At 35.0% G+C, this 10,451-nt stretch overlaps 1 protein-coding gene across 1 annotated transcript in view; it reads left to right on the top strand.

Annotated features, from left to right (window-relative positions):
* The first annotated feature begins 2,582 nt into the window (after positions 1 to 2,582).
* The window catches only part of LOC139937656 (uncharacterized), a 33,847-nt gene continuing 25,978 nt past the window's right edge, over positions 2,583 to 10,451 (top strand). The window contains exon 1 of the mRNA XM_071932905.1: positions 2,583 to 2,747. The gene's annotated coding sequence lies outside the window, so the exon portion shown is untranslated. The remainder of the gene's footprint in view (positions 2,748 to 10,451) is intronic.

Below are 10,451 nucleotides of genomic sequence, written 5' to 3'. Positions count from 1 at the left end.
GTTCAAACACACACACTTAAACCCAGCGTTGCAAAGCGATGGCACGATTAGGAAAAGGAACATTTGCGTAATGTAAACAGATTAAGGAAATTTTCCCATTACAGAATGTTATCAGGGCATTGCCAGTAATTTCAACGTCCAATTAAACCGAAATCCTCCCGAGACACGGTCGGGACACGGATTGTGATACATCGCCCTGAAACATCCACAAGAAAAGTTTTTTAAGAAGGACGATTGGTAAAAACTAATCAAAGAGTATTGTCAGAGTTTCGTCAATCATTAATACAAAAAGTGTTTGCTGCTTACGGGATGTCACTACAATCAGCTTACGTTTAGCACCGCGGCAAGGCAAGAGCTAAGCATGCTGCCCGCAGCTTTATTTGTTCTGGAAGCAGTTGGCGTGTAAGATAGGACTAAAGGCAATGCATAATTGGGAAATACTAAATAAGATAGGGTTTACGGTGACAGCATTTACACATTTTCTGTTGTAGTGCTGGTTATGGGAAGAGCCGGTCTGTGCTTCTCGACGTTTAGTTCAGATGCTCTGACTGTCTTTTGGATTGGCTTTTACCACTGCGCCGTGAACACGACTCGTGCAGACAACACATCTTCGTGATCGGTCTATAATTGTGTTTTTTCGTATACAATGTCTCGTTGTAAGACAAAGAATGCACACCAACTAAAGAAACTGGACACCTTTGGAAATTGTCAAAGATCAGTATTCTTACTTAGTGTATTCCAACATATAAATAAAATAACAAAAAAAAACTGTGAAAAGTTTGACTCAATTGGTCATCGAACTTGCAAGAGAATAATGAAGAAGAAAAGAAAAAACCTTGTTGCACAAATTTGTGTGCTTTCAGATGTATAATAAAATACTTTGAGTCTTTAAATATATTTTGAGTGAGAAATTACCTTTCAAAAACTATAACGTTACTTCACAGAGGGAGCCGTTTCTCACAATGTTGTATGTTATCAACAGCTCTCCATCGTGTGTTACGAAGAAAGTTTAAATTAAGTTGGTATTAAAACTTGTGGTTTGATTTATAAATGAAGGAAAATATTCAAGACTACCCCCGTTTGTGCCCAGTCATTGATTATAATTAGCTAGGGTGTATCATCGCATAGTTTAGAGAACCGGTAATTATATGCAACAAAACTATAAGCCTTCGGGCTGTAGGTTTCCATGTTAAATATGTCAACGGGCCTCATTAAAGTTCCTATCCGCTTATATTGAAAACTTAAAAGACTACCCCCCCCAAGTAAAAAACAAAAAAAAATAATACGAATATCGATAACCAAAATAATGAACAAAAAACATTACAAATTTTAAAAATAATAATAAAGAAAGAAAGAAATTAAACAAACCCATTAGCCTTCAGTGTGTAGTTCATTGAAGTTCCTATCGACTTATGTTAAACATCCCGAACTAGTAACAACCACAAGTATATATAAAAGAAAAAAATTGAAAAAGAAAAACCAAAAAGAAAAATTGTAAGAATAAAAATAAATAAATAAATTAAACAAAACTATAATTCTTAAGGATAAAGTTTTCTATGTGAAATATTTTACCCGACCTTTTTTTAAAAATCCCATCGGCTTATAAAATTATTGAAAACTTGAAATATTACCTCGAAGTAGAAATATAAAAAAATAATAACAATGAATAAAAACATCTACCATTTTGAAACTAATAATAAATAAAGGAATTTAAAAAAGCTAAAAGCCCTCAGTTTGTAGTTATTTGAAGTTCCTCTCGAAACAAAACAAACAAATAAATACCCCCAACAACCCCAACTAACTAGCAAACAAACAGACTCAAAAAAAGTACGACCTACCAAACAACACCGACATGTAACAAATACGGGGAAAAAAAATGAACGAGTTAAATATCAAATCAAGTTAAAAATCATAAACAAAAATTGATAGTTAACAAAATTAAATACAATCAGTAATCAAACAAACCACAATTATTATGAAATACAAACATAAACTCATAAACAAATACTAAACTTGCAAATTAGGGTTACAAAAATCTGAGTGAAAATACATTTTGCATTTTCCCGTATTCCTCACAGGTTTGCCATCCTAGTGTGTTTATATATAAAACGATGACCACAATCAGCCCGCCTAGCCTCAACACAATATTAAATCGAATCCTCCGAGATTGAGTCGGGGGACTTTCCGCATAAACCAAACGCGAGGAAGCCAAATGTAGACCCCATATTATGTAAATAAATGCATATTTTGAAATGCAATAAAAAAACAGGTTGCTGGCGTTCCTCTTATGATATGTAATTTCATACAGATGTATGAAACTTAATAAAAGGGCAATGCGAAAACATGAAAGCTTTTGGTTTGGATGCATGGTCTATACACGGTTTCTGGATGGCACCAATGTCTATGTGTATGTACACAATATGATCACAGGGACTGCACAGCCAACAACCGAAGCCACCTGATTGGTCAAAAGAGAAGCCGTCCACGTGACGCGCCAATGACGTCAGCAGACGGCTTGCGAAGCTACGCAGCGGATCCTTATAAAATTTGCCGGTTGGCTTTTACGAAGATAAGAAAACGATTCTCACCGGAACGGAACAACATCATCCACGCGACCAAGACGATTAGCTTGTGTGTGTGTACGGTAGAGGTGGTAGTGAGGACTAAGTCGAAAGGCGAGCAAGACAACAGGCCAACAAGAGTGTACAGAGACGTTTTGGGGTTTTACATTGCAGATTATAACAAAGGTAAGGTTTCAGTGTTATTTGGTTCGGTTTTTGAGTTGTTAACTTGTTTTAGAGGGATTGAGAGTTTGATTTCGCTTAGTGTGGAATTTTCTCGCTCTGCCTACCACATCAGACAGTGTGTTATCAAAATGAATTCGTAAATGAACTGCGGTGTGATTATTTAGACAAGAGTTTTCATGCTCGGTAGTTTTCCCAGCAGTGACTGGCTACTGGGGTATAACATGAACTGTTTTTCTTTGTTCGTTCTTCGGTACTATAAATTTTATGCAATCTGTTTCATGTTATAGATCGCGATAGTTGCGATTAGCTGAAAATGAAATGTAACCAGCTTCTTGAATAAACAGCGATGTAATTATTTAGATAAGAGTTTTCATTCTCAGTTAGTTTTCTCGGTAGTGACTCGAAACACCATTACTTTGTCTTCTCGTTCTTCGGTACTATAAACTGTATGCAATCTGTATCATGTTATAGATCGCAGCGATCAACTGAAAATTACATGAAACTAGCTTTTTAAATGAACAGCGATGTGACGAGTATAATTAGAACATGTTCGTTCTGGCTGACTGTGGCACAATCTCTACTGTTGCTTTTTGGTAATCGGTACTAAATATGTAATATGTATCATGTGAGATCGCAAAAGCCCGAAACTGGAAGAAACTAGCTTCTTGAGTATGGTGTGAATGTAATCAAGGTATAACACAGGGAAACAGGTGTTGAAAGTTTCAGTTTATTTTATCTTCAACAGGTCTTATCAGTAGCACACTTAAGCTAACCAAATCCTAAAAGTGTTTCAAATCTAAAATCAAACAATGATTTGCTTCTTGTTTAAAAAGGACAACAATTAGTGGCTGTGTGTTACAAGTAGAATATCAGACCAATTGTCAAAAAAAAAAAAAAAAACACGAAATGTAACTTTGCATATTGTGTTACCGCTAAAATTGTCCGTCCAAGTCATTTTAAATGGTATGTCCATACACACAAAAAGACAATCTTAATCACAGAGAATTCTACAGAAAGGTTACACACAGAGAAAAAATTACACAACTTGTGTAAAATATTACCTGTTTTAGATGTAGTGGGCGAACACCATAACTATTAGGTAAAACTTTACCCAACAGGCGTTGGGTAGTATCTTGCTTAATAGCTGTGTAAAAGTTTACATACATATTGGGTAGTTTTATTTACTGAATTGTTGGGTAAACCCACTCATGTAAAATATTACTTAATTTTGAAGTAAAGCCTTTACCGCTTTACAGTGTAAATAGTTGTGTAAAACTTAACATCAATATTGGGTAGTTTTTTTTTTACTGAATTGCTGGGTATAAACCCACTCATGTAAAATAATTACTTAATTTTGAAGTAAACATTTTACCGATATTTAATGTACACTGTATACCTTTAAAACTGGTAATAATATACACAATGCTTGGGTTGAATACTAGCAAAGTGTTATTTCATGGAATTTGGGGCTGTAATAAATGGACACATCATAAATATTGACACTTGGCGACTACAACATGAATTTCAAGATAAACACTTTTTATTAAAATTTAACAATGTTAATAACATTAACAATCCAAAACATGTGCAAAATGGGGTGTTCTATATGTTTCATAATCAATCAACAGTTTCAGTGAATTTAAAAAATTACAAAAAATCTACAATGGTCAACATTAATTGGCAAGGTCAGAGTAAATACTTCCAGGCTAACAAAGCTTAAAGAAGAACTCCAAGGTCAAATTGAATTTTGGGTTTGAACAATTTATATGGGGAATTGTTGGTTTATCCTAATCGTCGCTAAGCAATTAAAACGGCGTTGAATTTGACATTTTGACAAATTTGACAAAACTGGAAGGGTATTGAATACAAGTTTAAATTTGACCTTTGAGTTCCTCCCACAAATCAAAGCTATCACAACTATCACATCTCTTATGATTTTGATACTTATTTGCAAACAATTTGTGCAAGAACTTCTTTAACTATACAATGCTTCTGGAATGGTCAACATTAATTGGCAAGGTCAGAATAAATACTTCCAGGCTAACACAGCTTGAAGAAGAACTCCAAGGTCAAATTCAATTTTGGGTTTGAACAATTTATATGGGGAATTTTTTGTTTATCCTAATTGTCGCTAAGCAATTAAAACAGCGTTGAATTTAACATTTTGAAAAATTTGACAAAACTGGAAGGGTATTGAATACAAGTTTAAATTTGACCTTTGAGTTCCTCTTTAAACTGTATAAAGGTTGTTCCATAAATCAAAACTATCACAACTATCACATCTCTCATGATTTTGATACTTATTTGCAAACATTTTGTGCATAAACTTCTTCAACTACAATGCTTCTGGAATGGTCAACATTAATCAGATGCATCATGAGATGAACAGTATGCCCTGAACTCTCGAACAGTGTTGCTCTTCACACTGCCTTTGAGTTCAAACACAACCGATTCAATGAACTCCCTAATACCAGAACACTTCTCCTGGTAGCTCAAGTCAAAGACAAAGTGTGTTTTGAAACACACATCCAATGCTTTCACAAGGGATGACTTTTGGAATGCATGTCGCTCAAAAATTACGAACACTTGCTGTGGAGCCAGTGCAGACCCACCTAGTATCAGCAAATGGTTGCGATCTGGTGTCCCTGTTGATGTCTTTCAAATACTGGTCCAAACTTGTGTTTTCCTGCATAAATGGGAATAATAATATAAAAGAATAGGTTAAATTTCAATGGGGGTGCAGTACAAATTGTATTACAAGTGTATATTGTCTGTAATGAACTTAAAGTGTTGTAATATGACAATTAAACCAATTTTGCTGTAAAATAATAATTTAATCTGATGTGTCTTAAGGATGGGGTACATACAATGTCAGATTAAATCGTTATTTTATATCAATGGTGGTTTAATTATCATATTACACTATTTTGAGATCAATAGAGACAATGTTCCTGTACTGCAATGTATGTGCAATACAATTTGTACATGATGTACAGCGCATAAATTGAAAAAAAGTACAAATAAAAATTAAAATAAAATAAAATAAATAAGCAAATAAATACATTAAGGGCCTAACAAATAAACAAATTAACAAAAGGTTCAAGGATGGAGACTTGCAGTTCTGGAATAAGGTGATAGGATCCCAGAAGGAGAGATAATTTTGGTGCTGAAAACCTGAAAACTTTGATTTTTCTTGATCTTTATCTGATTTTTCTTCTTTTTTTTTTTTTGGGGGGGGGGTGAGATTTCTTGAATAATTCCTTTAAAAGGTTAAAATAAACAAGAATTCATGGCCAAATCAGAATATTTTTGTTACTAGTTGCCTGCTGTCTTAAAGGCAGTGGACACTATTGGTAATTTTCAAAGATTAGCCTTCACAGGTGGTGTATCTCAACATATGCATAAATTAACAAATAACCTGTTAAAATTTGAGCTCAATCGGTTATCGAACTTGGGAGATAATAATGAAAGAAAAACCCTTGTCACACGAAGTTGTGTGCGTTTAGATGGTTGATGTCGAGACCTCAAGTTCTAAACTTGAGGTCTCGAAATCAAATTCGTGGAAAACTATGGAAAAATTCTCGAAAACTATGGCACATCAGGGGGAGCCGTTTCCCACAATGTTTTATACCATCGACCTCTCCCCATTACTCGTAATCAAGAAAGGTTTTATGATGATAATTATTTTGAGTGATTACCAATAGTGTCCACTGCCTTTAATACAGTGCACATGTACATGTCTACAATGGTCTCCAACGATGCATGTTGTACGTGTATTGCGTGCACAATACGGGGACCATTTATTGTTCATGATTGTTCATGTAGGTGTTTATGATAATTATTCAAGTCACTGTTCAAAAGTTTTGTCAGTCAATCAAAACATGACGTTCAATTGTCCCTTTATGCTGATAAGGAGTCGTATATAGTCTATCACTACAGATAATAACATCAATACAGAAATCTTTTATATTACTTACCTTCAAACGTCTCAACTAAATGAGGGAAGTTCCACTCAAAAAGTTTTTCCTTCATGAGATCCATTTCGTTGTGTGTGTGTGGTTACACTGTACTGTGGTACTGCAGAGCGCGACCGACCCCAGCATGCCGACAAGTTAGCACAATACTTGAGTAAACATCGTCGTTTACTAAACACCATGTAAACTTTTACAACCAGTCCAGTTCAGTAAAATTTACATAATATGTGTTTAAAGTTGCTAAGTTATGTAAACTATTAGTTTTACTAACTATTTGAGTATTTTTTTATTTACACAAACATTTTGTTTAAATTTTTCATAAATTTTTACTTATGTTAAGTATCTTTTTACTTAACACATTTAACATAACTTTTTTTTACCATTCTTTTTCTGAGTGTATAAATTCTCCTGAGACACCGGTCGGCCTTTCATGCTATTTATTTTGAAAGATAATCTTTGATGTTTAATCTTTTAAGGATAATATTTTAGGGATGATCATTTCTAGATATCGCAATTGAATAATTATAGACTGTTGGTCATTGCACCATTTCCACGTGATATTAAAGAGCAAACGCCGTGCGTTGCGTTTACGTCCGGATATTAAAGGAGTTATGGTTATTGTTGTACAACACAATTGAACACAAATGCCACAGATTTGTAACAGACTTACACGCTTTGATGGTAGAAAGCTTCCCTAAACGTATAACTTGCTTTGACGCTGTAGTTTTTTTTGAGAAATTAGTAAAACAATGTTACGAATATATCTTTCGTCGAGGTGAAACGAAAGTTAATTTAGCATGTACAGCGGTTTTACAAGGCTCTTACGAAAATATTGCTCCGCAATTGTCACCATTTTCTCAAACAATTTGACCACTAATGAAGCTGAAATTTCTACGGGTGACTTTTAATTACATACATCATCATTCACAGTGAGTAGGGGTTCATGTCATGGTCGAACACTTGATCTACAAAAGGTATCAAATCCCTTTAAACAAAGATTAGTTTATTTTCTTCTTCAAAACGGCAGAGCAGTTGAACTGAGTTGCGTTTTACCATAGGTTGGATGCGTCCGCCTTTACTACGATTTAGATCAAATTTGTTATGCCACAAATATTTATATACTAAAATGATTTACCCGAACAGTACGTATAACAAATAATTAATATTTATTAAAGGCAGTGGACACTATTGGTAATTACTCAAAATAATTATTACCATAAAACCTTTCTTGATTACAAGTAATGGGGAGAGGTTGATGGTTTAAAACATTGTAAGAAACAGTTCCCTCTGAAGTGACGTATAGTTTTCGATAATTTACCACGAATTTGATTTCGAGACCTCAAGTTTAGAATTATTTTTAGGTCTCGAAATCAAGCATTAGAAAGCACACAACTTCGTGTGACAAGTGTTTTTTTTTTCTGTCATTGTTATCGCGCAATTTCGACGACCAATTGAGCTCAAATTTTCACAGGTTTGTTATTGTATGCACATGTTGAGATACACCAACTGTGAAGACTAGTCTTTGACAATAACCAATAGTGTCCACTGTCTTTAAAGTTAAAAACAAAGAAACACCTTACAGACAACTGAGAAAATGCAGCGAAGATGACAATGAAAATGAGCTTTATTTGCGCTATCAATGTTTGGTATAGAGGATATATATTATCTTCAGTTCTTGAACTTTCTAGCTTACAATCGCAATTACTGGTCGGTGAAAGTGAGAGAAGGTGTATCTTATTTAATATCGAGCCTTTTCTTCTATGCATCTCCGCGGTCCGTGTATACGCAACCAACAAGTTATGTTTGCATAGGCCTATGTGCCTTGAGTGTCTCCGGTCTTAAACTATATTGAAAATCTGCTAAGAAATATGAATATCATAACTGGGCCCGTATAATAATAAAGTCTGTATCGTCGCCTCTGTTCAAACGGAATGGCAACAACACCCACCAAAATGAAATTAAATATCAAGACTCGTCAAACTTGAATAAATAAAGTCAGTTTTTTTTATAAGGAGGCTGTTGATGAATCCACACAGAGCCGATACTGTAGCTGCATATTGACAGTTAGTGCTTTCCGGTTAATAATATAGTGAGTTCTTGGACATTTGCCGATTCTATCTCTAAGGCAACATGCATTTTCTTGATTTTAATTTTCTTTGAATGTATGATGCAATTTATTTCCACACGAGCAGAGCAAAAATAATGCAAATAGTATAATAAAGTCGAGAGGCGAAACACTCAAATCAGCAGAAGAAAAAAAAACAGCGATTGAGTGGTATTCATGAATGGATTCAATGCCTTTCTTTTCCAATATCCAGCAGCGCGTGCAAATAACAGAAAAGATAAATACATTAAATTACACAAAAGTAGCACAATAAAATTAATTTAAAGAGTACAATAATTTGTATGCTATATCCGTCATCAAAATGGTAGTAAAAAATCTATCACAAAAAACAATGAGATTTGGTATAACGACGGAAAAATATCAACATAATGGTATTTCTCTTGCGTCTGTGGTATAGCTAATTCATTACCAACAGAAAGTGCAGTTAGATATCACAGTACTAAGTACAATCACTGTCATACACTTGCTCACTTTCGAGTGTTTTAACGGCCCAGCGAGCTCCCTTTTGAGTGTTAATAGCTAAAAGCGATGACTTCTGCAAGGGTGAGGAAATGTCTTACAGTTTCAAAAAGATCCCTGTACCCTTGGAGCGATTGAATTAGACTCATTCATTCCACGGTGGTTTTGTTTTGGTTGCGTTGTACATGCCCCGTTTCTTGTTTGGTCTACATTTACATATCAGAGGAAGCAGCTTCAAAAAGGTTAACACTACTGTACTTTATTTTGATTCAAAATGAGCGAGCGTATAGTGGTGGTACCGATTGGCACACAAGTAGCAGCAGTTAACCATTGTTGTACCTTTGCCTGATGCATGGGTAGTAATCTATCAATGAAGGCATGCGTAAATTGTTGTCAATGCTTAATTTGTGTGGTCATCGTGGTCCAGTGGTTGGACCGCGGGGCTTGCAATTGCAAAAAAGGGTTATGGGTTCGAATCCTCCGGGGTTAACTGCTGGTTTCACAAGGACTAGAATAAGTATTTTAGTCTACGTTACTGAGTCACTATTGCTTGATTTGTTCTATACATAGCTTGTGTTTGTATTATATATATATTGACTGTTGTCATCTTGGCGGTTATATCCCCTTTGTGGGAGTTTGCCGAATTCCCTTGACGAGAAAATCATTGAAACCAACGAACACATCACGTCTTATTTTTAAGAAGTAAACGTACATAATCCATGCCAGCAGATAACCCCAACTACCAAATCAGAAATGTTGTTTCCCTCTTATACTTTAATGCCCAATGTGACAAAACCCAGGTGCCAATTTTAACACCCAAGTTTTTGCGGGCAGTTTCCATTGTCATGTTAACATAAGAGCAACGATTGGTGCATCACAATGCCTCTATTGATGCCACAGCGCCTTATACCCTCAAACTTATTAAGCTTAAATGGGGGAAGAATCTGACATCATTTTACAAAATCTGCGGCACATTTATTGTATTAATATTCATTCAAAGAAGGTTTAATGGCATTTAATTTGCTCCACATGCCCATCGGTCCCCTTTGATGTAACGACTGGTAGTCGGTTTGTTCATAAACACATTACAACAAGCGCTAGATTCAGGTATAGGTACGCACCACTCAGTTGCCAGAATTCAAAAGC

This window comes from Asterias amurensis, chromosome 5 (genome assembly GCF_032118995.1).
Source record: "Asterias amurensis chromosome 5, ASM3211899v1".
Lineage (NCBI taxonomy): Eukaryota > Metazoa > Echinodermata > Asteroidea > Forcipulatida > Asteriidae > Asterias > Asterias amurensis.
The sequence above is the reverse complement of the archived record's forward strand: the minus strand, read 5'-3'. Positions and strand labels throughout refer to the sequence as shown.